General features: G+C 45.0%; 1 long non-coding RNA gene and 1 pseudogene across 2 annotated transcripts in view; one reads left to right on the top strand and one right to left on the bottom strand.

Moving 5' to 3' along the window:
* Window positions 1-1,136: 1,136 nt before the first annotated feature.
* Window positions 1,137-26,139, top strand: part of LOC145722674 (uncharacterized) — a 68,409-nt gene continuing 43,406 nt past the window's right edge. The window contains exons 1-6 of one of the 2 annotated variants that reach the window (XR_014147117.1): window positions 1,137-7,606; window positions 7,711-7,785; window positions 8,950-9,125; window positions 15,595-15,694; window positions 16,000-16,159; window positions 16,440-16,554. This is a non-coding gene — a long non-coding RNA (uncharacterized LOC145722674). Of the gene's footprint in view, window positions 7,817-8,949; window positions 9,126-15,594; window positions 15,695-15,999; window positions 16,160-16,439; window positions 16,555-26,139 lie in introns of both variants that reach the window. The other variant, XR_014147118.1, reaches the window with a different exon arrangement.
* Window positions 25,641-26,139, bottom strand: part of LOC102745464 (large ribosomal subunit protein eL6 pseudogene) — a 721-nt pseudogene continuing 222 nt past the window's right edge.

Raw genomic sequence — 26,139 nt, forward strand, 5'->3', positions numbered from 1 at the left:
TAAAAGTTTATTTTTGTCGTCATTTGTCACCCCATTATTCTATAAATCAGATGGAATCGCGCTGTCGCTGGCTCAGGCGTTGCTGTCAGCCTTAGGCATGGAAATGGTCCATTTCTTCCTTTCAGATGAGATGAGATGTCTTTCCGACTTAACTGGCTTATGGCTTTGTTTCACCCATTTTATTTTATTACCCCTCCAAAAAAAATCCTTGGGGAACGGAAAGATTTACAGAGTGAAATGGAAACAGAAAACACAGCCCAGCACACTGCTTAGCTCAGTGATCTGCGTTTCCCCCCATCCGGCCGTCAGGAATTGACCCCCAGCTCCTCACACTCTGAGTCCTTAACTGAGGATGCTTTCCATAAACTTCTGAGGGCTTTGTGGTTTCTATTATGGAAAGGCCATTCCAATGTGGAGTCACAGATATTGAAATACCTGAGGTATATCCTCAGAGATCCTCCCAATGTGACAGGCCTTATGCAAAGACATGTCGAACTGGTTTCTTTTCTAAAATGCATTGTAATAGCTCGGAGGCTTTGAGAGGCAATGGTCACCCCTGGGGAGCGTCTTACCCCTTGGAGGTTTGTCAGCCGTGGAGCTTTGGAGGGGAGTCAGGATTTATTAGCAAGTTGTGAACTCCGTCTCGGGTGTAAGTCTGAGGAAGGCAATGTCCCTCGGTTAAAAGGAAGAGGACAGAAAAAGCTGAAGGGATGGGGTAATAGAAAAGGGTTTATAGTTGATATTATACTTCCGAGTTGGTTCTAATTCAACTTACATTCTTCATAGTCATTATGTAGCTCATAAATTCAATAAAGTGTTTTACTGTTACTATAAAAATGACAGGAGGGGGGTTTTATGTTGTAAGTTTCGTTAGTTGCTCTTCCTGTTTTATGTTGAAGTTCTCAGGCCATTATGTCATTAAACTCCTTGGAGTCTGAAGGGCTCAGGCCCCTCCATTTCTTGCCTTTTGCACACTTGGCCGTGTCAACCTAGGCTGGGTCAGGCCACCAGACACATGGAGCCAACCTCAGTAGTGCTGGGAGAGCAGGGGGCTTTGCATCTGTTATTTCTTGAGAAGTAGCTTCATTCTGTGACGATGCGTAGTGAGGAGCTGAACGGCCTGGGGCTTGGGGGGAGGGGGGAGAGCCTAGGCAGACTACTGGAGGGGCTCTAGAAATTTGGAAGAAGAGTCTATCAGGAGCACTTGCTGGATGGGGTGTAAGTGGCCCAAGGCCCTCGCAGACCCAGAAATCATTCCCTGCATCGAGATTGGCCTGGGAGCACTAGACTCTGCTTACTTGTTAACCTTTGCATAGCTCGTAAGTCCTTGATAAAGTTCTAAGCAAATGCAGAGTCAGAATCTTAACTGGGATTGTTTGAAAGGAAAGACTCTTCTGGCTGTTTTCTTTGATTCCAGAAGAAGCAAAGGGCACTTCTGCTGTAGGAAACTTTGCTTTCTCCAGATGTTTGTTTTGAACAAAATATCCACATGGAAACAGCAACTACTAATTCTCTGGCCAGAGTGCATCAAGGCCTTAATCTAAAGCCTCCCATCCATCCAGCTGTCTGGCATTTGCTATTATAGGGCACCAACAGAGAAATGAGGCTGTGGCTTTATCACTGCACCCTGGGTGACAACTTGATTTTCTGCTTTCACCGCAGGCAGCAGCAGCCCAACATGATGGGGCTGTTAATTTGTGCATTTCATGGTGTCTGTCAGGGGGGCAGGGAGAGGAGGGTTTCAGGGGGAAGGGAATGGAGCATGTCCCAGCCGCGGAAGCACCTGTCTGCATTGACGGCACAGAGCACTTCTTATTAGCGTGCAGGTCTCTAAATGCAGCCCAGGGATGACAGCCTGGCATCCCAGCACCCACACACTGTGACAGGCGCCGGCAGCCGGTCCCATTGTTTGCCCTTGATGAGCATGTCATTAATGGAAATGGAAGAAAGTGAGGGCCACATCAGTATTCAAATAGCCTCTATTCTCTCTGCCATTCACCCGGCTGGCTCAGCCTGCTGCAGATTTCCTTCTGCAAGCTCCTCTTAGACTTCTTTTTTGGTAACAGATTTATTCCCATTGCATACAAATCCTTTCCATGTTGTTCCTGGTTTCTTCCAAGCCTGTGTTTACACCCACCTCTTTAGGCTGGATTTAGCTAGATCAAAGGAGATTTGGGGCTCTTCTATATTGCAAAGGTCTAATTAGCAAGTGCATGCTCTTTACAGCCAAGAAAATGCATGTTGCTACTCCTGAATCCTGCATCTTCTCTGAGGGGGATGGTGGCTGCTCTGGCCACCAGTCTGAGAAATATCTGATAGAGCTGGGTAGCATGCAACACAGAGAATCTGACTTCTTCGAGAATGGCTGGCATGGGAAACAATACTTCCCTCTCTCAAGCTTAGCAAATTAAAGAAAAAGCAAGGAAAGTGCCCAGTAGTGTACTTGGGAGGGAAAGAACTGTGTATGCCCATGATTATTTACAGCCAAGTGGAGAGTGACTAGATCCTAAATACATGTTTCCGTCCCTCCCACCCTGTGTTGGTCTGTTTGCTTAATAATGTAATTAGTGCTCAGAGGGAGAATATTGACGATGCTGCCTGCAGCCATTGCTTTTCCGTGCGCCTCTAACCCGGTCCTGTTGCCCACCTGGCTCCTGCATTGCCTAGTCTGGTGGCTTCGGCCGTGCACCTACACACCCTCACTCCTGCCCACACACCCCTCCGAGCCCCCTCTGCTAATATAAGCCCAACTCCACAGTCCCACCCCCCTGAGCCCCTGCACACACTTAGTCCTGTGCTTGCCAGGCTCACATCTCACACGTTCAGATGGCATGTCCTTAGATGAAGGCAATGAAAGACCACCTCTGATTTCTCTCTGACCTTTTAGTAAGGAAAGGTCGGAAGAACTGCTTGCTGTGCATTTCCCTAGCAATGTCCCTTATCTGGTATTAATCTGTCAGGGAGTAGGGCCCCGACTCCCTAAGACATCTTCCAGGTCCAGTCTTGCCGGAGGCTGAAAATGGAGCCAACGTTACTGCCAAGTGCCTGGAAGGAGAACTCGGGGCTAGTTCCTCAGCAGTGCAGTGTCCTCTGCTTACATCCGCAGATGAACAAAGCAATTCTGACTTCACCAAGCTATTTGAGAGAAAGAGCCATGTCTTTATTCCAACACTGTCGTCTCCCAGTAGAGGTGCCCAGTGGTCTGGCTCAGAGTGGACCTCCATGGAATTGTTCCTATCCCGGGTATCACGCACGGCCCCTCGATGGTTCTGGGGGATCCAAGAACAGATTTTCTCAGGTGTTTACCGGACAACCTGCAGAATCCCCCAGCCCTTCCTCAGTAGAAGCCCAGAGGGGTGATTATGGTTTAAAAAGCGAAGTCGTAAATTGGGCTTTCTCTACTCACTTGCTTTGTAGCTGAGGGAATCCACAGAGGGCAATTTAAAAGAAAAAGAAACAGGCTGAGAAAAAAAATTGCAATGCTTTAGCCTTAGTGTCAGAGTGATGGAAAATAATTTTCACATTTGATTAATTATTAAGAAATCTGTTTAATAAAATATAGAGAGAGCATTTTGTCTCTCCACAATCATTAGTATGACCCTGGACCCCTATTTTGGAGGTGAACAAAAAACTATTGAGGTATAACAATAAATTTTGTCCCCAAGGGTTTTTGCAGAAGTGGCCACAGGGCCGTCCTGACAGATTTAAGGCAGAAATCCCACAGCTGACACTGAAATGTGTCAAATCCAGTGGCTTCAGTTGGCAGGTCGCACTCGCCAGCCTCACCCAGACATGTGAATAAAGCAGAATTATTGACCTAGAAAGAAACTGGGCATTGGTAGGACTTTTTTCTTCTTGTTTTATTTTTTTGGAAAATTATCTCCCTAAAACATAGGTTCAAGTGTTTAGTATTCTTGGTAGCTTACTTTTTTCAAGTGCAGAAAGTCATCAAGGAATCCTATTCTTTGAATGAGTTATTGTCAAAAAACACAATTTCTCTGTCCATGACCCTTTGTTTTATTAGACTTTAAATAGGAATATCAGAACGTATAAGGAAATATCCTATTAGAATTAGACTTCTTTTTCCCCCAGAAAAAAAAAGAAATTTATCTTTAAGATTAGTATGTAGAGGGTTTTATCCAACTTCGTGCATTTAAAATAATTAGTTATATGAATGTACATACTCATTTTTAAAATGCTTGGAGAGATATTTCCAAGTTTCAATTTCTGATGCACTTTGATTTGCTAGTTATTTTCAAATATTGATTATGCTCCACAGACGTGGGATCAGGGAGCAATCACCATCAGGCATCAGGCATGGAGATGTTCGGGCTGAGTTTACTCCATGTTCCCTCCGTGCCCCCAACCTACTGGTGGTACATTTGTGAAGTTCACATCTTTCCCATTCAGGTGGATGTTCCTCTGGTGAAGGCACTAGTGAAAGACCACCTCTAATTTCTTTCTGACTCTTCAGTGAGAAAGGACAAGCCCTTGCCTGGCGGCGGGGGGGTGGGGGCTGGCAGTGGGACATTCTCAGGCTGCGCCTGATGGGCCATCGTGGAGGGACCTGGGCCTACACCTTCACAGCCTACACCTGTATCTCTAAACCTTCCACCACTGCCCACCTATTTTGAAGATAAATTCATCAGACCTTCCGGAAGGAATTCCTGAGCTAGTCATCTGCAAATATTTTCACTCTCTTAGCAAAGGCCACTCCCGTGAATGGAAAGCTTAGTGTGAAAAAACACATTGCAGGGATGGGGTGAGGTGGGGTGGGGGAAACAATTTGGTCTTTCAGTTACTAACCTCCTGCCCCTTCACCTCAGACATTGGTGGGGAGCACGTGTGATATCGGGAGGTTAAGTGGCCCCAGTGCTGTTCCTATGGCCATGTAGTGATCTCCTGGGACCAAGAAGAGCACAAGTATCATTCTCCCCTCTCTGGGCCGGTAGAAGGCAGAAGATTTACAAGCTCCAGAGGTAAACAGGGAGAAAATATTAAAATCTTTATCATCTTTATTATTTATCCAATGCTTCTTCTCGATTTGTATTTGCTTTATAATGCACTCAATATATTGTACAGGACAGTAAATACATATACACATACAGTAATATATATAGTTAGTGTCCTATGCACATATTAGTAAAACATTATAAGTAGTCATACATGTGTATAATACACAGTCAGCAATGCGTGATCCAATTTACAGATAAACATATGCACTGGAATCAACTCAGTCAAAAGTGCTTGGAGACCACAGCATGGCTCCCAGCATGCACTGCTCTTCGCTGCCACAACAGTGAGCCTAAGGTGTATTCCGAGCACCAGGTTCTCTCCTCTATGACTGTGGTTTGAGATGAGTAGGCAGGGAGGCCTCTGGAGGCACCGGGAAGTTATTTCTACTTCCCAGACAAAAATCAGACCTCTCCTGGCCTCTCCCACTCCTCCACCCTTTTTTCCTCAGGGCAGTTTAGAGAATATTCAATGTTCAGCCACCTCAAGGAGGAAGTGCAGGGAAGAGGGTGATTCCGTCCTGAGCAGGTTCACCATCCTGAGCAGGTTCGCTGTGCGGGGTGCGGGGACGGATTATAGCCCACTTTGGAGAAGTTGGGAGGTAGGGTGTGGGAGCGGTGCAGCCTCTCTGCTGGAGGAAGGCGGCGGGGGTTAGGGGTGGACAGGCAGAGGGTGGGATGGCATCTGGATCCATCTCATTAGGAGTGAGGAATGACTCATGATTCACAAAAGGTCATTGCCTACTGAGGTAGATAAATTACCTACAAGCCTTCAGCAGAGTTGGACCTATTTGGAAAGGAAGTTTTCATTAAATCAAAGATTTTATGGCTTCTATTTTGTTGCATAGGAAAAGGGAAATAATTACTAATTGACGAAATAAGTGCAGGGAATAAAAAAGTGTAATGTTATTCTAATAGGCCTTGTCTTGGTCTTTAACTTTTCACTTGCAAGCAGCATTATTTTTTAACTCAGATGTATAAAAATCATCCACACTGAGAAAGTGGAACGAATTGCAGTTAAACAATTGAGGGGAGCACTAACCAATAATAGGATAGGCTTTAAAATGCCATAAATATTGTTCCTTTTTATTGTGTTTGATTTTTGATGATTCCCATAACCCATTGCTTAAGATTAAATAGACATGTTCTTAGGTATTACTCAAATACATTTTAGTGCTAAACTATATAAAGCAGAATATATATATTTGCCCCCAAATTGCCTGTTAGATGAGTTTCTCAGATGGGCCCCTATTTTTCTACTGACATTTCCATCTTGGGAAACCTCCCAGATTATAATAGTAACACTGAAATTAAAATTTCTCCAAGGGTGAATTTAACCTAACCTATAGGGGTATCAATGTAGCTTATACATTAGGCCGATTTTCATGGAATAACAAATACTGGAGTCTTTCTGTCAGCGAAATGTTTACCCCTCACATTTACATGACCACGGGGATTTCTTTTTCATAGGATCCCTGCCTTTTTACCCCTAATTAAATCGGTTTTGGAGAGGATTTGTGCTCCTGTGAGATTCACAGGCTATCAGAAGTAAATGATAAACAAAGAAATATGGAAAATAGCTAAGTGGGGAAAGAAAACGGTAGATTCACACTGATTGCACCTTTTTTTTTTTTTTTTTTTTTTTTAAGCTCTCTTCCCCGGATAGAAGGCCTCCTATGCTTGGTCTTCAGCTGATCATTTTTTGAACCTGCGCTTTCTCCTTGTTCCCTTGCAGCAGCTGGGTGTGTGGGGTGGGCCCTGCGTTCATCCGCATCCCCGCACTGAGGGAGCCGCAGCTCCGAGCAAGGGGATGGTGGGCGCAGGTAGGAAAGTCCTCTGCAGGGACGGTATGGGATGAGAAGGGGACCGAAAAGTCACTAATAAGGTAAAGTGCCCAGCATGGTGCCTGGAGCTCGTCAGCCACCAAATTATTCACATTATATAAAAAGATCCAAGTGGTGGGTGTTCTCCATTATAGACAGGGAGAGAAGCAGAGTTATCTAAGTGCATAAGAAAAATGCAAACGTTCTCCTGACAAGTACATGATGGGCTGTGTGTGGCCCTGCTCCCCTTTATGGACTTTTCCAAGAGCCCCAACCCCCAGTTTCCCCAAGTTCTCGATCTAATATAATTTTAGTAGTATCAAATAATGACATTCTTAACCATTTCTCAAGGGCAACCACTCTACTCACTAATAGAGCTCACTGTCAGGGAATTTTTATGGATAACTATTTAGGAACTTTTTTTTTTCCTCTAAATTTCTTCCCACTGGAACACTGTGAGTCTTGAAAATGAACAAACGGTGAAACACCCTTGTTCGCTTGTGACCCTCAAGATGGCAGACGGTTACTGGTGACATTAGTGATAGGCGTGACTTGCTTCACCATCCGAGTGGCATCCATCAAGCTGCCCTACTGCCCAGGCCTCAGTTTCTTCAGGGAGAAGTTGTAAAGAATTAAGGTGAAGAGACTATCCCCTTAGTATCCCTCTTCCTCTGGCTGGACTCAGCATCACTCAGCACAACACTGCATTCCACTGCGGGAGCATCACCCAGCCTCTGGACCTCAGGTATCCCAGGCAGAGAAATGCCCTTGGTAAGTTCTTCCTCCTTCCATCATAGTTAAACCCTGTACCATACTTGAGATTTCTCCAGTCACTTACATAAATAACCCAATTTCTTTTTCACCTTGTCTTCAAGGGTTTGTGCCTGCCCTCCGTGACTTCCACCACACAAGAAAGGGAGCCCCAGGGGACTCTGACCAAATTTACCAAGGTAGAGTGGAGTTTACCGAACCACTGAAGAAGTAAGAATCCTAAAAGGCCTTTTATGGGAATTGAATGACTCTTGAGAAATCTCCTCGCTTAGCTGTTTTGCCCCAGGAAAATTAACATTGCATTGTCCTACCCACCCTCTCCTACCCTGTTTTGGAAAGGTAGTAGATAGTTCATTTTCAAAGTAACGGACATCCTGTTTGTATTTACTTTCTATGCCACAAACAATGCATTTGGTATTGAGTTGAATAGGGCTCCAAGAGAAAATACAGTTAATGAATAGTCACAAGGCTGCTAATCTGATCAGTGCTGGGTGATAGGACATTTAATCTGATTGTCTGTGACCACAACTGCACAGAGCCAGTGGCGGCAAAGAGGACCACATTGGCTGGCAGGAGCATCTGTAGATTATTAATTACTTGAGGGGTGGGGGCTCTGATGAAAATAGATGCGGGGAAGAGAAAAGGCGTCTAGCAGGAGGAAAGGAGCAGGCAGGAGGAAGCTAACTTAGGGAGGTTATCCCACAGAAAGTGTGGCACGTTTTATACCAGTAACCCTGGATATAGCCCCATATTCAAGATGAAAATGAAAACCAGACACAATCTTCATAAACCCCACATCTCACTCAGGTAGGCTTGCGGACCACAGCAAAGGAAACCATCCATGGTGGCCGGGAGTCACACCATTACTTGAAGAAGACCAGGGCTGTGGCAGTGGGGGGAGGGCTCCTCCCTGTCAGCAGCACCGCTCTGGCTGAGGGGTTGGTCCACCCTGTTGGCCATGTCCATAGTGATGATCAATACACATCTCTGCCTGAAAACACAGAGACTCCTCTGCTTGCCGGGGATGAAAACATCTAATGTCCAACGTCTACCCCTGCTCAGGGCAGCCTTGCAATGCCTCAGGGCCAGTGGCAGAGGCAGAAGGCCAAGGGACCTTCCTCAGCATCCTCTGCCATGCCCCCAGAGGCCGTCCATAGGACTAGGAACAAACGGGAAGCAAGCTAGCCAGGCTGGGGCTAACTCTCACACTCCTGACCCGCCCTTTGCCCTCTCGGATCTGGAGGACGCCCTCCTGTCCTTTGCAGGGGTCAGTGGGCACAGACCTTTCTGTAGACCCCAGCAGATGGCTCAGTGTCCTCTCAAAACCATGTTTCCACTCACAGCTGCATCCTGAGCAGAGCAGAGATTCCTGGTGTCACCTCCTCCTGTCCCACCACGACTTCCCTCGTCCTAGCAACATGCACCAAACACCTTGAGACAGATGTACGGCAACGAGGACCGCAAGTTCCCTGACTTCGGGGGCTCGTTATCTCTTTGAGAGAATAAGACACAAAAACAGGTACTTATCCGGGAACAGCCCAGAAGGTCACTGGCTCTCCATGATGGCTTTTTTGCAGTTCTCAGCACCGAGGCCCTCCGTTGGCCTTTTCCAAATGTGTTAAGGACCTCCATTATGCCCACCCGGCATGGGTAGCCCTCCGCCCTTGTACCTTAGCGCACCTGATACGTGAACCCTTCAGAGCGCCTCCGCCACATTTTGATCAATGGTGCTGCTAAGTGTGCAAACCATCACGCCAATATCTGAGAGATCGATGGAAGCCCCGGAATGCCAGGCTGACGATGAGGTCGGTGGGAAGCCCCAGAAGGTGTTTGCTCAGTGCCGGCTTGGGGCTCCGGCCCTCTCCATTCTCTGCCCCCAGACATTCCCACGGGGGCTGCTGCCGCTGGCTGCTGGGGCCTCACCCTCCCCTGAAACTGGGGCCGGGAAGACGGGAGCTGGGGAGGGCTCCCAGGAAGGCCCAAGACAACCAGTACGTGGGTGAAAGAGCCCCGCGGCTGCTGTGTTGGTCCCTCGCGCTGCCAGGAGGCCCCATTCTGAGCTAATGAACAGCTTAAGTGTGCAGATGAGGGGAGAAGCAGGGAGTATAAGCCCTGACCGTTAAACACTGTCAGCAACACAGGAGGCTGCCTGGGCGGAACAACAGCTCAACCCAAAGAGTCCTTTCAGATGCCCAGTTTTGTTCTGAAGTTGCCTGTCCGCTTGTCTCCTCTTGTTTTTCTTTTTGCTTTTAAAACCCTTACAATCAAGCATTTATGAAATACTGGGGCCAGGGGAAGTACTTCTATGAGCTATTCAAGCCCAAAAGCCTCAAAGAAGGAGGATGGGATGCTGACGGTCTAATTGATTTTCTTCTGGAATAAAATTAAAAGCAAGGCAGAGAGTAGCAAATAGCACTCACCTTTATTGGGCGCCTTGGAGCTTGGTAAATAGAGGGCAATGTTTCAGCGTTTGGTTTAGGATGAAGGAGGGGGCTTATTATGAGAAAATGAAAAACAATTAGGCTGCCGGCAGAGCGGAGGTGGGGGTGGGGTGAGAGGCGGCGGGGGGCCGGGGGTCGGGGGATGGGGGTGGTGGAAGGTGGAGGGGGGACTCCATGGCGAGGCTGCTCCAAGGAGGCCCGGCCTCCCCCGTCTGGCGCCGCCGCTGGGGGTCAGCCGGCCAGCCTGTTTTCTCTCGGAAAAGTGTGTTCCCCCTTTGCCTCCTGGCCTCTGCCTCCAGGCCGCTGGAGCCTGGCGCTTCCCCTGGTAGAATGTAAACGAACCAGAGCCCTCTCCCTGCGATCGCTGTAAAACGAGAAGCCATTTCTTCCCTGTTAAGTAGAAAAAGCCCACCCCTGTGAAACCTCGTTCCCAATGCCTGTGCACTGCTAATGGAATTTTTAACTCGACCTAACCGCACCTGAAGGTAATCAGCTCTGGGCCAGTTGTGCATTCCAAGTCCCTGTCAAGCTGACAGGAGGGCAGAATTAGATGGTTTGATAACATTTCTCTCCAGGGCCCCATTTCAGCAGTGGTGGGGCAGGTGTCCCCGCTCCCCCCTTCCCCCCCCCGCCCCCCGCAGGCTTTGTCCTGTTCTCCCTGCTCTCCCTATCAAGATGGGGTGATGCGCCGCCCCCCCAACTCCTGTTCTGATCTGGGTGCCCTGACCTCAGGGAACTGGGTTCTGGTTTTCAGAACTACTTAGGCATTTCTACCCCCCGGGGAGACAGACAGTGTTGAGGTTCAGGGTGTTAAGATAAGGCTCTGCCCTGTGAAACCTTCTTCAAACAAGGGTGTATTTCTAGCAGGAAGCAATTTGTACATTCCAATTTTCCCAACTCTCACCCCAACTCTCAAGTCATAGAATGTTTTTAAAACAGTGCCCAGTCATTGAAAATGCCAGCCAGGTATTTTGAAGTTGCTTTGTACTCTTAGCATGTGACAGAATCTTCACCCAGGGAACTTTCAAGAAGCAAGAATTTCAAGTAGAAGGCTGAGGCAATTTTAAGAGGGGCACTCTCTAGTCTTTTGTGTAACTTTCCTCCCTCTCTCTCTCTTTCTCTCTCTTCTGTTTCTAATTCCATCTTAGAAGCTTGAAAATACAATTTTTTCCCTTTACCAATTTTGTGTTTTTCTATTTGGCAAACATTGATTCTTTTCTGTGTCCCAAATGGAGGTGAAATTAACTTGTCTGTCTGTTTCTTAAACAAAAATAAATAAACAACTTCAATATGTATAGTCCCAGATCCTGCCAAACACCTTTTGCAGTATGCCAATGTCACCGAGGAATGTCAGCTCAGCACTGTGATTAGCATTTTGCAATTGCTACGGAGCCAAATGTTGAGAGAATAACAAATGCTATTTTGTGCCCCATGAAAATTACAGTTGAATAAAGGGAATTTTCCACTCATATAGCAGGAAATTTAAAACAGGAGTCCAGGAGACTGGAATCCAGATGACTTTCTCAGGTAAATAATTTTAAGATCAAAATTGAGGTCTCAAAATGTATATAAGTTAATTTAGTTTCACTTTTTAAAAGCTTTCCTATCTAAAGTTTTGTATTATGAGTTCACTTTAAGTGGATTTTTTTAACCCCAATTCCCAACTTAAAAATATAATTGATGTTAATAAGTGAAAAGATAAGCCACAGGTGAAGGGAAATGTTTGCCTAACACATCTGAAAAAGGACTTGTGTGTAGAATGAGTAAAGAACTCTGACAATTCAATAATAAGACCAACAAACCAATTAAAAAGGGCCCCAAAAAAAGAAAAAAAATGGAAAGACACTTCACCAAAGAAGATAAACAAATAGTCAACTGGTACATGAAAATGTGTTCAACACCATTGAGTATCAGGGAAATGCAAATTAAAATTGAAATGAGATCTCACTACTGGAATTGCTGAAATTAAAAAGAAAGACCACATCAAGTGTTGGTGAGGATATAGAGGAACTGGAATTTTCTCATACCCCGCTAATAAGAAATCATCCACCTACTTTGGAAAACTGCTCAACTGTTTCTTCAAATGCTAAACACATACTTATCACACAATCCATCAACTCTTTCTTAGGTATTTGCTCAAGAGAAATAAAAACAGGTCCATGCAAAGATCTACAAGCAAATGTTTATAGCACCTTTATTCATAAGGGACCCAAAGAGAAAACAACCCAAACATCGTTAACTGCTGAATGAATTCGGAAATTGTGGTATATCCATTCAGTGGAATTCCATGTAGCAATAAACAGGAATGAATTAACAACACACAGCAATATGGAGGTATCTCAGAAAAATCATTCTAAATGAAAGAAGCCAGAATACACAAAAGACTATATATACTGAATGATTCCACTTATATGATATTCTAGAAAAGGCAAACTTATAGGGACAGAAAACTGATTCCTATAATGAGGCACAAGGGAAGTTTTCGGGCTAATGGACATGTTCTATATCTTGATTGTGGTAGTAGCTATACAACTGTGTACTCTTGTCAAAACTCATCAAACTGTATACTTTAAATGGGTAAACTTATTATGTGTAAGTTATACCTTGGTAATTCTGACTTAAAAAAAATATTGTCAGGATGCCTGGGTGGCTCAGTCCGTTGAGCGGCTGGCTCTTAATTTCAGTTCAGGTCATGATCTTGGGGTCCTGGGATCAAACCCCACATCGGGCTCCATGCTCAGAGGGGACACTGCATGAGGATTCTTTCTCTCCCTCTCCCTCTGCCCCTCTCCTCACTCGCATGCACATGTGCGCACACTCTCTAAAATAAATAAATAAATCTTTAAAAAGAAATTGTCAAGACTAGGCATGGTAGGCTGAGTAATGGCTCCCAAAGATACCCATGTCCTAATCCTTGGAACCCGTAGAAGTTGCTTCATATGGTAAAAAAGCATTTGCAGATGCAATTCAGTTGAGGATCTTGAGATGGGGTTATTGTCCTGGATTATCCTGGTGGGCCAATCGTAAACGTCCTTATAAGAGGGAAACAAAAGGAGATTTGACACAGAAGAGAAGATGCCCATGTGACAAACAGAGTGCAGCAAAGTCAAAGAAGACCTGGGAGATGGAAGAAGAGGCCACGAGCCAAGGAGTAAGAAGAATATAGCTCTAACAGCCAGAAGAGGCAAGGAACAGATTCTCCCTTAGATTATGACCCTGCCAACACCTCCATTTGAACCCGGTGAAACTGATTCGGACTTCTGACCTCCACAACTATAAGAGAATAAATTTGTTTTGGTCTAAGACACTAAATCTGTGGTAATTTGCTACAGCACCTATAAGCAACTAATACACTAGCGAACAAGTGACGGCTAAACACAGATTGCAAGAGTCTTGCTCTCATTTAAGGGGAGACCTGATGGCTTAAATCAGCATCTTTAGATTTCAGTATGGGTAAGAATCATCTGAAATGCTTTTAAAAATGTAGTGATTCTCAGCCCCCCATTCCTCCTCACTCTTATCTCCCCACCTGTGCCAACCTGATTTAGTCAAGAGGGCAGAGCCTGGGCAGCTGCATCTGGGTCTACTGCTGATGCCCCAAACTTGACTTTCAGACTGATATAAGGAGTGTGTTAATGATGTGAAATCAACAGAGCTTGAGACCCCTCCCCCTCTCTTTGCTTCCACTGGACGATAGCTAAGAGAAGCCTGCAAATGTCTAGGCACTAGTGTGAGATTCATTTAACTTGATTAGTGAAGCTGACAGTTTGCCTAGTTTGAAACACATCCAGTGAAAACCCAAGCCCTATCAGATAACAGTTGAAAAGAAACAAAAGTGAGAGAGAGGAGAGAAAGAGGTAATGTTAAGGCCAGAATTACCACTCAGTTCCATCTATATACAAGCTAATTTATGTTTCCATGAGAATCTGCCAGGCTACTCCAGCAGTTTTAGCAATGTATTTCTCTACCCATGTTTATCAAATATTTAAACATCCCATTTTTATTGAGCCATAATATCCATTGAATATGTAAGCAAAAGAAGGAGGATGAATTTTCTTTTTCACAGCAAGAATACAATGGCAATTCTTTGCTCATGATCTGTTTCCATCTGTACAATAAAGTCACATTTGAATTCTCATATTTGCTGGAAAAAAAAGTAAATCATTCTCTATCTTCCATAAATACGTATTTCCTAAGTCCAGATCAACTGATTGATCTATCACAACATTAACTGATCAGCATAGCATCTGTCTGTCCATTTATTCATCTGAGAGAGAAGCAGATGACATACAATTAGTTTCATAATGGAATAACACTTTCCCTCCAATTAGCATAGCTGTGCATGTGATAGGAAGGTTCTAGTCTCGAAGGCAAGTGAATATTTATTATTTCCTTGTACCAGGGCGAACAAATCAGTTTAGGGACTGAACATCTCTTGTTTAAAATGAGTATCATTGGTCAGAAATATCCATTTTGAGTGTGGTACCTACGATACAGTCTGTAAACCACCATTGCAAAAGACTGCATCTCCAGTAAACTAAACCAGTGCCCAAACCACCTTGCTCATTATGATGGACAGTAATCAGTGAACTAATAAAACGATTGGAGCTGAAATCATATTTTGCATTCACAGCAGCAATGGAATAACGAATAAGCCGTAGAGATGAATATACATATTCATTTTCCCTCTTTACGACACACACAAACCTTGCTCTCTCGCCTTCTAGTTGTATGAGAGTCAACACAGTGTTTGACGCACTGAAATACAGTGGCAAATCATGTTTGACGAAGGAGGTGGCTCCTGCTTTAGTGCGTTCCATTCACTGGGGAGAAGCAGATAGTTTGTGGGGGTCTCTCTCTAAGAAGGCAGAACCATAATTCCAAGTCCAGAGGTCAGGAATTTATTTTCATGGTGTCAAAAGCATGTTTTAAAGATGTAATGTGTATTCCAGTATCCCCTGGCTGATGGGGTAGATGTGCTCCTTGTTAACAGAGAAAACTGAGGTTTTATGACACGGAGTTTGGGTCAAGAATGAAAAGTTTTGAAGATTTACATTTTTCTTCAGCATTGACCTTTTGGCTTTATTCCTTAATTAAGCAAAGACATGGCAGCAAAAGGGGGTATTATGGGCCTGCTGTATCCCCAGGGTGTTATGAGATACCAGACACAGTTAAGCTATCTCAAGACAACCATGTTCTCTGGAGTTACTTTATTGCTATTATAAAAAATCTTTATTATGGGGAAAAATATGTATTTTTATGCCAGAAGAAGATGAAGATGACAGTTAGGCTGTTGAATGGTAGTTTCAGTTGAGCTTCGTGCCCACAGAGATTGTAAAACACCCAAGACTAAGGGAGGGCTCCTGATAGAATCTTAAGAAACCTAAAGGGGTATATTAATCTTTGTGAAATTCATAGTTGGAACAGGCTACCATTAACTGGCACTTTCCAGTTATCAAGATATTTTATGAAACTGAAAAAAGTCCTATTACACTTGCTAACAGGGCCAACTTTGAGGGTGTGGCTAATGAAATAGTCTCTTTCCAGATCGTCTCAACTGTAAGAACCTTGAGATCCTGAATCCCCAAGGATGCCTGCTGCTTTTCTTACGTGCTGCCTAGCATGGCCTTCGTACAGAAGATTCTGTGTGAGTTTGCTTTTCTTTACTAAGGAAAAGAAAGCCTTTAATTGAGTGGCTGCTCTTTTCAATTCGATTTTTATTGCTTTTAAAGCAAATATGCTGCCCTTTCCCCTCTGAAAAAAATCACCTTTGCTTAAACTACTCACACCTCTTTCCGTCAATATTGATCAAAATAAAACACCTTATTTAAAAAGTGTTATTCCTTAGACCTTTCATCATGAGCTTCCTTTGCTACCAGGAACAGCTTAGGTACTTGCTTATGTACTAGTCTTTGGGTTTATAATATATGTTTCATTCTCTCTGAATTCCAGAAGGAGTTTGATGTGGTTCTTGCATTTGTGTTCTCTTGGCTCTCACCGATGGGGCTTCTGGGAGCTGACCACCCCCCGCCCCCAGAATTGACCTGTCTCCTATGTATCTGTAGCAAAGGAACAGATGGAATTCTTTCCGTTCTACCCATGGGAGGAAGAGGTAGGTTGGGATCCCTCACCCACACTTTCCGCTTCTGAACGAGGGAAGTGGGTCACCGCTATCGAAGCAGTGAACAGAGGCAGGGAACCTTTTGGATCTTTTGGTTGGCATAAAGAAAGCCTGGTTTCTACATAAAGTTTCTACATAAAGAAAGACTGATGCTAGTTTCTTCCTCCTCCGCTCCTCCCCCTCCTCCCCCCTCCTCTCCTTCTTCTCCTTCTCCTTCTTCTTCTTCTTTTTCTTCTTCTAATAGTTACTTTATCCCCACATTGCTCAACAGATTTCTCATGAGGAAGTCTGCCGCTCCAGTTTGCCCAAAGTCGGCCATCTAGGAATGGGCTGCTCCCAGGGGCCCTCAGTGCATCCTCTCTGGGCTGCCCCGCAGGAATCCACAGGTTAGTCTCACTACACACATCAGTGTGCACTTACAGTCTCTCAGCCCTAGGCGATGGCTCACTTTTTAGCAATTTTTTCAGTACAACAGAACTGCATTGCAGGGGTTTGGAATGGTCCTTTGCATTATAAAGAGATTTCACTAGTTGACCCAGCAAGTTATTTGTGCAGAGCCTACTTTGGGTACTCCTCGGTGCGGAGGCAGTAGGGAGGCTCCAGGATGACACACGGTCCTTGCTTCTGTCAGGGATATCATGGTGTTGGGGGAAGAGGAGTCTGTGCCACAAAAGAGAAAGCTGAGGGTGTCATTTAGTGCTTCGTTTGGGAACTAGAAAGGGAACTTCCAGCTGGATTGTTGATGTGGACATCCCAACTCAAATCCACTGTAGGTGATTTTATTTCCCTGTGATTAAGGCCCATGGTTCGATAGCATTAGAAATGCTGTAGAGAAGCATTTCTCTACAGTAGAGACGAAATTACAATTCCTTGCACTTGGCAAAATGTTTGCTGTTGAGGATTCCAAATTCTCCTGGTCATGAGGAGCTCAAGAAAGGGAACGTTTTATTCTTCTTTCCACCAGCAATTTGTTTATCTATAGTTAACAAATGCCAAAGGTGGTTATTTGTTTTCTTTTTTGTTGTTGTTCTTGTTTTCTTTTGTTTTTCATAGGTCTGTGAGTCCAGAACTTAAAGATGTCTCCATTTTGCATGAAAACGGTGTCAACATTTGACATTACAGCATGATTAGATGACATGAGTCTAACTAGTTTCTGGTCCAGAACATTGGTTTGTCAACCACTATTTTTTGTTGTTCTATAGTTCATTACACACACACACACACACACAAATGTGGGCAGGCAGTAAAATTATGCTAGAATTGCTGAAGAATTATAAGTAGGGAAAGTGTGTTTAGCTCTTGAATCCAGTACTTGAAATCATAAGGATAAATAATCACCACCAGCAATCTTGTCCCTGATTTTGTTTCAGTCATTAGAATTCTGTTGCGATGTTTACCGCTCGGGCTTCCTTAAGAAACTGGGTTACTTCCTCTGTCTGAGCCCCGCAGGGAAGTCAGAAAGCCAATGTTTGAGGTAACGTGGCAATGCATTTTAAGAAGAATCAGCTCCTAAGAAGTGGGGAGAAAATATATTATTGGACTTTGCAGGGCAAACATGCCCCAGCAGGTTGGAGACTACGAGGAGTGGGGTCCCGCTGGCCGCGGTGGCCCCCTCCTGCCCGCACCTCGCGCTGGGCGGCCCTTGCACGAGGCCGGCCCGGGTCGCCTCCGCTCCCGGGGGAGCCGGGCCCTCGCGCTCCCTCCAGGATGGGACAGGATATGACAGCCCGGTTTGTGCACCAGCATCCTTAATATTTCCTTCCTTTCAGAAGCAAATAGAGCGTTCCCTTATCTGAATGCTAATTTCCTAGTTAAAAACCCTCCCTTGCTGACAAGGGACTGAAAGAGTTTTAAATCACAGATGTAGAGTATCAAATGCAATAATGCTCTTGCAATAGTGCACTGAAGCCTCAATTAATTAACCCTTGGGCTAAGTAGGCAGGTACATGGCGGTGGCCGCAGGCGGTGGATGGATGAGATTTAAATGTGCATCTCATTTCCCCAGCACGGAGCATGCCGTTTGGTTCAGAAAAGAGTCATTTTGCACACTCGCCTCATTTACTCGCCGCTTTAATCCTCCTAATTCCACCTGAGATCGGGGGAGAATTGAAAAGGAAGGCGAGGAGCAGGGGCTGCCGGCCGGGCTTTTGTTGCGCGTGGTCCCCCGGGGCCCCGGGGCCTCCAGCGGGTCTCGCCTCCGAGCAGGCGTCGATGGGAAACGTGCACAGCGAGATCAAGGCGGATGGGGCTGCTTTTACATTTTTAGGGGGTGCGGGCAGTTCTGGGAGGAGGACGCCGGACCATGCCCACCCCGTCCGGGTGCGGAGTCCCCAAGCCAGGCCGCAGCCTCGGCTGGGCGCCCCAGGGCGCGGGGACGGGCGCGGGGGCTGGGGGGCGCGTCTGCGGGCCGAGGCCGCGGGGCCAGAGGCGCGGTGCGGGCGCAGGCGGGGTGGGGGCTCCGGTCTGGCCGCGCTTCTGAGTCCCGCCGCCCGGGTTCAAGAACCACATCCCGCCCTCGGCCCGGCGCGGCGCCGTGTCCCGCGCTGACTAGGTGTAACTCTCCAGCTCATTTCTCTCCACGCGATTTACCATCTGTGAACTCGTCTTTAACCTAATAAAAATCATCTAGCTTTTGACTAACAAGAAAAGGAAACAGTGCTCATTGTGGGGTTTGGGGAAAATGGCTTCACTAATGTGCAGGATGAGAACGGAGTGATTTATAGGCGGTTTTAACTGTAGGCTATGATTAGGGGGCTGGTAGTAAGTGCATTAGATGTCTAAGTGTGGCAATAGAGTAAATAGGCGTTTTATTTATCGCAGTGCCAGGGGCCTCTTAGCGGAAGAGCGCTTCTCCAAATTGAAATATAGCAGAGTTTACACTCCTGATTAGGGCTTCAAACGCAGAGCCCAAGGCTATCAGCTAAGCAGAAACAACGCTCGCTGACACCTAATTGTCACTGGATTAATGTGCAAACAGGGACAGCGAACAGCAACAACAAATAACCTAGTGTCAGAGTCGTTGGTGGCAGTGTCCACTCACAGTGACTTGGGGCCAAATTGGAGTTTATATGTCAAAACGGGCTCGGATCAATGTGTCGGGCTCCTCCTGCGAAGGGCTGGATGGAGTCGTGGCAGGTTGTTGATCTATGTGTGTGTTGGGGGGGGCATATTATGTGCCTGGGAGTGGAGGGGAGCAGGCAGACGGAGGAGGTGCAATGCCTGTCCATTAATTTTTTTTTTCTGCTTTATGCTCCCGAATTCACAGCTATTAAGACAAATTTATGTGAATCAGGTCTTTCTCTCCAGGATCTTGTGACTTTCGCCTGGGTCTCCATATAAAATTTAATAACCCTGTTTGTGAATCAAATCATTCCCACAACAACAGATTCAATCTGGGTTGCCACCTGTCTGGCTTTGGACAGGAGCAACCAAATTGGGCAGCTGGGTTCCAGCTTTTCATGGGGGCTGGTGGTTGGTTGGCTGCCGGTAGCTCAGTTGGCCCTGGAGTCTTCCAGAGCAAGAGCTAGATGTGGCTGAAGGGGAAAAGGAAGACAGCCTTCCATATTCCCTGGACCCTCCTTTCTCTTTAAATGACCAACCTGGTGGCAGCCCTATTTTAAAAACACAAGAACTCATAACAGCCCAAAGCAAATGGTGGAATAGGTTACCATCCAGGAAGTTCTTATGCTCACTCATTTTTCTTCTACAATTAGCCATTTAGGGAGGGAAAAAGTCACAAATATATGAATTATGTTCCTAAATGTATTTCTAAAGTTCTTAAGTTTTATTGAGCATGAAAGTTGGTCTTTCCCTGTGTTAAGGACTGAAGAAGCTATAGAACTAGCTAGTAGCTCAATGATGCAAAGTCTTATGATTTAAACTTGACATTTGCAATTTTTTGCCATAAAATATTACTTTCTTTATTTCAAGACTTTAGTTGAAAACCTCGTAATTCCTTTTAAGCTCCATTTGATTGTCAATTGCACAACTCTCTCTAAAGCTTAGGGCTTATGATATTCATACACACATGATTTATGCTTTTTGTGTCACAATATAATGTACTTTGGTACAGCTCCTACTTATTTCCCTTGCGTCACGAAAGCCTTCCCTTTTAGAGGCTGGGATTTTTATAGGGAAGCTATGAAAGAGTTGTGACCTGGCTATAGATCTTGAATTGTCCAAAATTGCCATTTTCGCTGCCATCGCCAGCCTTCTGTGCCACTCCATTTAATATGTTTTCAGAAAACGGTGATCTGGCTATCTGCATATTTGGATAACAGAGTCAAATAAATTTTCACTATTGAAAATTTCAGTAGCTGGCTGCAGAAAGCCCATTCCCTGCCTCGACTGCAGAGAAGGATGGCAAAACATATTCTAGAAGTTGCAGACCCTGAGATTTCTTTGAATCCATTTGCTGTGAGAAAATCATAAAGCTGGATCTGCAATAAGGAAATCGCAATTCCATTTACTAACAATGTGCTGAATGATTTCAATGTATGTTTAATCCGGGCATAGAACTGTAAGTTCATCCAAGCTGCTGCTGACTGGACATGAAATTTAAGTTAATGGTCCTCATTAGAACAACACTACCTAACCAAAATATCGTAAGTAGATATTAAGTTTTCTGAAAAGATTAATAATATATATTGTCATGATAAAGATTGGAATTCACCCAGGAAACATTTAGTTCATCCGAATTATTACACTTCGTAGATCTTGTTTTGTGGCTTCCTAGAAGCAGAAGGAAATTTAGAGACCATCAAACCCTCTTTACAGCCCTATTTGCAGATGGGAAAACTGAGGCCCAGAAAGGTTAAATGTCTTGCTCAGTGTCACACACATGCATAACTAAAGCTTCCACATATTCCTCATATACATTATTATTCCAATCAAGCCATAGACATTGTAAGCATAGGAGAAAAATTCAAATGTTTTTGTCATACTTGTCAATTTTAGTTATTTTGGCATTTAAACATTACAACTTTTCTGGTGTATAAAAACTCATTTTTTTGGGCGCCTGGGTGGCTCAGTTGGTTAAGCGACTGCCTTTGGCTCAGGTCATGATCCTGGAGTCCCGGGATCGAGTCCCGCATCGGGCTCCCTGCTCAGCGGGGAGCCTGCTTCTCCCTCTGACCCTCCCCCCTCTCATGTGCTCTCTCTCTCTATCTCATTCTCTCTCTCAAATAAATAAATAAAATCTTTAAAAAAAAAACTCATTTTTTTAATTACTAAGAAATAATTGAAAGTTGGCATTATTCTTTGCTAATTTATCTGGAAATTTTGAAACAGAATTAAAAATTTAAAGAAGTTTTCAGTGTTTGAAAGAGTTGCTATATGTCAGTTATTTGAGGCTAAGTTTATATTATTCCTCTGCCAGTTTTCTCCTCCTTTTATTGCCCAGTCTTTCTACTTTGGGACTTTTGGCCTCCTTCAGACTCTACAGGGAGGAAAAAACAAGACTCAAAGGAGTTGATTTTGGGGCGCCTGGGTAGCTCAGTCGGTTGAGCGTCTGCCTTCAGCTCAGGTCATGATCTGGGAGTCCCAGGATCGAGCCCCACATCGGGCTCCCTCTTCGGCGGGGAGTCTGCTTCTCCCTCTCCCCTCACCGAGCTCATGCTCGCTCTCTCTCACTCAAATAAATAAATAAAATCTTTAAAAAACGTTGATTTTATCATTACTTAATAAAATATTTCATGGAGAACCTAGGACGAGAACTCCAGACAGAATGAAGTTTGTCATACTTCCCCACGGCTCTCCCTGGCTCCTAGTATGATGGGTTACCACCAAGGAATATTTGGTAGGTTTTTAAATAATTCTGTTGAAGACTTACAGATTTATTTATATGTGAATCACTCTTGGAGTTTCAGTGATTGCCTTTGGTGTACAGACTTCAGGATATGTCTGAATTATGAAGCTTCCACCTGATTGGTGTGGCTAGGTTTTAAGAGAGTTGAGTAAACTGACATAAATTATGTCAACCAAGAAAAAATAAGTCACCCAGAATTTTGAGTACGACTATTTAAATCTAGATCTAATCTGAAATTTCTGGCAAGGTGGTCAGACTCTGGGAAATATGTTCACTTTAAGGAAACTGCTGAAATCTAAGGTTGGCCCACTAATGGGGCTATAAGCCTTGGAGTCTGATGTATACTGACCCAGTCCACACACCTCCCCCAATCTGAGTTCTTGAGAATTTCAAAACCAGTCATCATCAAAATAACCAGTGCTAGGTTTATAACTTGGCACAACAAACATGATTTTCATTTCCTAGACTGAAATTATTGTACAGAACTCTGTAAAAGGAAGGAAGAGGGTGAAGCAATTCTGGAATTATCCATGAAGGGGACATCATTTGTTCTTGGTGAACAGCTGGGGAGGCACTGTAATCAAAACCGTCTCAGAGAGAAGGACCAGGTAGTGAAGGGAAAAGAGCCCGGCTGTGTGATGTGTGGGAGGCGTGGGTTTGTATGGTCCAGGCGCTCCGAGCACCTAGTGGGTGACCTTGGGCAAATCACTGTCCACCAGCCACGTAGCAGAGCCTCCTAATTGGCAATTAAGGGTGTAGGCACACAATTTATTAAGGTGGGGTCTGTGAGCCCACAAAGTCAATACCCAGTAGACCCCCCCCCCAGGGAGCTCTTGTGCCCTCGAGTTTAAAACTTGTATGAAGCTTGTACGAAGGACCTACACATTGTCTTGTAAATGTGAGGTTTTTAATCACTTCTGCTGTAGCAGTTTGAACTCTAATATTGCAGTTTGAGGAAAAGACCTGAAGAGACACTGATGACTGATATAAAATACCCCTTTAGAACATGGGAGTACTTCATAGGCATACTCTCTAGATGCAGGTGCTCAGGAGAATGTCAGCAGTCACCACTGTTTGCCTTCCTCTCTGTCTCTCTCTCTCTGTCTGCCACAATACTTTTTGGTAATTAACAAAAAATAGTTTGTGGATTAAAAATATTGTAAGATATCTTCTCCCTGATTTTTTCTCCTATTTAAACTACTATGTCATGTCTTTAAGAAATACCATGAGTTTGTGTATATGGTAACATGATTTTTTTTGGACATTTTTACCTTCTGAAATAAAATGAAATTCCCAAATATCCTGAATCAATATGCTTTCAAGATGGTGCAAGGAGGGGCGCCTGGGTGGCTCAGTTGGTTGGGCGACTGCCTTCGGCTCAGGTCATGATCCTGGAGTCCCGGGATGAGTCCCGCATCGGGCTCCCTGCTCGGCAGGGAGTCTGCTTCTCCCTCTGACCCTCCCCCCTCTCATGTGCTCTCTCTCTCTCTCATTCTCTCTGTCTCAAATAAATAAATAAAATCTTTAAAAAAAAAAAAAAGATGGTGCAAGGAGCCCAGTTCATAAACATTTTCCTACTCAAACATAATTAAAGGCAGACAGCATACTGTGTTGCATACATGCACAGTGCTCTTTGGCTAGCTCTTTTTAGAAATTACTTTTTTCTACCCCAGTGTCAGAGAGCTAATTTCATTTTCATGTTGTCCGGATTGGAAAATCTAATAGGCGTTTCCTGCATGGGGCCTATAGGCTTTCTCAGACTCAGTGTCAGTTTGTGTTCTTGCATGGTTAAAATGAAAGCAGAAGTATTTGGTAAGCAGTAAGCAACTCTTTCCAACATGTTTACTATTGCTCTTGGAGGAACAGTATAATGCGTGCTTTCTGTATACTCTCTCTAAGGTTGGATTTTTTTTTTTTTTTTACTTAAGGGAAGTTCTTCTAAGAGCACATCTTTTTAATGGTATACTTCCCCCTTCTCAGTGAGGGACTATTGATTGAGTGGACACCGCTTACTGTAGCTGTTCGGAGCTGCCAGCCACCGAGTTTCCTGTGATTGATTGTTTTTTTTTTTAAAGAGTTTATTTATTTATTTGAGAGAGAGAACGAGACAGAGAGAGAGAGCACAAGGGGGGGAGCGGGAGAGGGAGAAGCAGACCCCCCGCCGAGCAGGGGAGCCGGACGCGGGACCCGATCCCGGGACTCCAGGATCATGACCTGAGCCGAAGGCAGTCGCTTAACCAACTGAGCCACCCAGGCGCCCCCTGTGATTGATTTTATATAGCACCTTTTATACTTGAGAAATCCCAAAGCACTTAACAAAGCCGTGAGTGAACTTGATGCTGATGTGATGGTGTCGGCAGACACCGCCTGGGGCACGAACCCGCGGCAGCTCACATCGCTTCAGATCCTTGGACTCTCCAGAGAGCCTGTTGGCTGGGCCACCCCGGTTCTCTCTGCTCTGCCTAGACTCTCCAGACTGGAAAGGACGTCTAGCCATCTTCTAGAATATTCCTGGGTCACCACGCTGAGCAGCCCTATATGACTCCAGACAGATAAGATAGGCCCCTGTGGGTAGCTTCCAACTAAGAAGCTCTAAGACTCTCTGATTTCATGAGTACCTCTGGCACCTTGAGTAGGTGCTCAGCGTTATGTCAGGCCTCTGCCCCCCTGGAGAGGGGAAGACGCTTTGGCTAATGTTAGTATAAGGTACGCGCAAAAGCAAACAAAAGACATCTCCAGAAATGCATAACAGGGTTCCCCTCAGAAGGACAGTACATCGTTGCTCCCTTCTTGAACTCCTAGCCCAGTGCTTAGCACAGAGTAACCCTTCAGCAAATGTTTGTTGAGTGAATACATGTACATGCAAAGTATCCCCTCAGTGTCAGCGAAAGCAAATTTCAGTCCAGAGTAATGGCTGTTCACGGCCTGGCATCACTGATCTTAGCAGTGAGCGTGCAAAATAAGCCGGACTTGTCCCTGTAGAAACAGCCAAAGTGGGACGAAAATAATGCCCTTTTCTTTTTTCTACTCTGGTTCCTGATGCCAAAAGCCAGAGCTGCTTGTTTTACTTGGAGATTGGTGACGAAGAGGAGAGGACCTTAAGCTCAGAGGGAGAACTCTGGTCTGTTTACCTCCAGGAAAATGAATCAGGGGAAGGAGAAGTAGGGCAAGTCAGAGGAGAGGATATCGTCATCGCCTTGTATGAGCGGGGAACTGACAAGGAGACTGTCATTGAGGGAACAGAAAGAAAGTCATAATATTCTTCCTAGGAATCTGGGCACTTCTCACCCTCATCTTCAAAGACTTGAGCTTCCTTAGGTGTCCCCAGCAGGGAGCAGGAAGACCGCTGGGGAGGAGGGCGGAGAGAGCCCAGGCTAGTTCTGGGTACCCCCTCCCACCACTGGGGGAGAGGAGAAGCAGTGACAGTTTCAAGGTGATGGTGCAGGAAGAGTTGGTGGGGTGTCCTCTCTGGCTCCAGCGGGATTCAGACCCAGGTGTCTGTTTCATCACACATCTCCTCACCCAGTTAGCGTGTTTAAAAGAGAGAGAGAATGTCTAAGTGAAAATGAGTGTGTGCATCCTCTTCACCTGTGCTTTCTTTTCTTCATATGCATGGGCTTTGGAGTTCATTTTCTTTCCTTTTTTGTTTTTGAGATGGATCAGTTATTTAATTACATTCTTTGTAAGAAATTTAGAACACCAATTGGTGAGGATAAACTCCGTTTGTGAGAGAAAACACAGAGCGGAGGTAGTCCTGAAGCTGAGGAACAGCTTTGATCTTTGGCAGAATTTGCGAGTCCACAGCTTTCTGATCAACCTTGCGCTGCTCTATAATCTCGTATTTCTCTTTCTCAGTGTCGAAGATCTCACCCTCCTGGTGTCTGGGCTTGCGCAGCGTCTTCTTCTTGAAGTAAGCATCAGTGAGATGTTTAGGGATTTTCACACTGCTGATATCAATTTTGGTAGAAGTAGCAATGACGAATTTCTGGTGTGTTCTACGCAGAGGAACTCGATTGAGGGACAGCGGTTCGGTCACAAGTAGCAAGCCACTGCTCAGTTGCTTCAGGAAAACTTCCCTCTTGCCTCTGTGGCGCCCAGTGAGGATGATCAAAATGGTCCCGGGAGTGATACTAGCTCGCAGCTTTCTCACGTGCTGACTGAAAGG

Source organism: Leptonychotes weddellii, chromosome 7 (assembly GCF_054177405.1).
Source record: "Leptonychotes weddellii isolate Sample4059 chromosome 7, ASM5417740v2, whole genome shotgun sequence".
In the NCBI taxonomy this organism is placed as follows: Eukaryota; Metazoa; Chordata; class Mammalia; order Carnivora; family Phocidae; genus Leptonychotes; species Leptonychotes weddellii.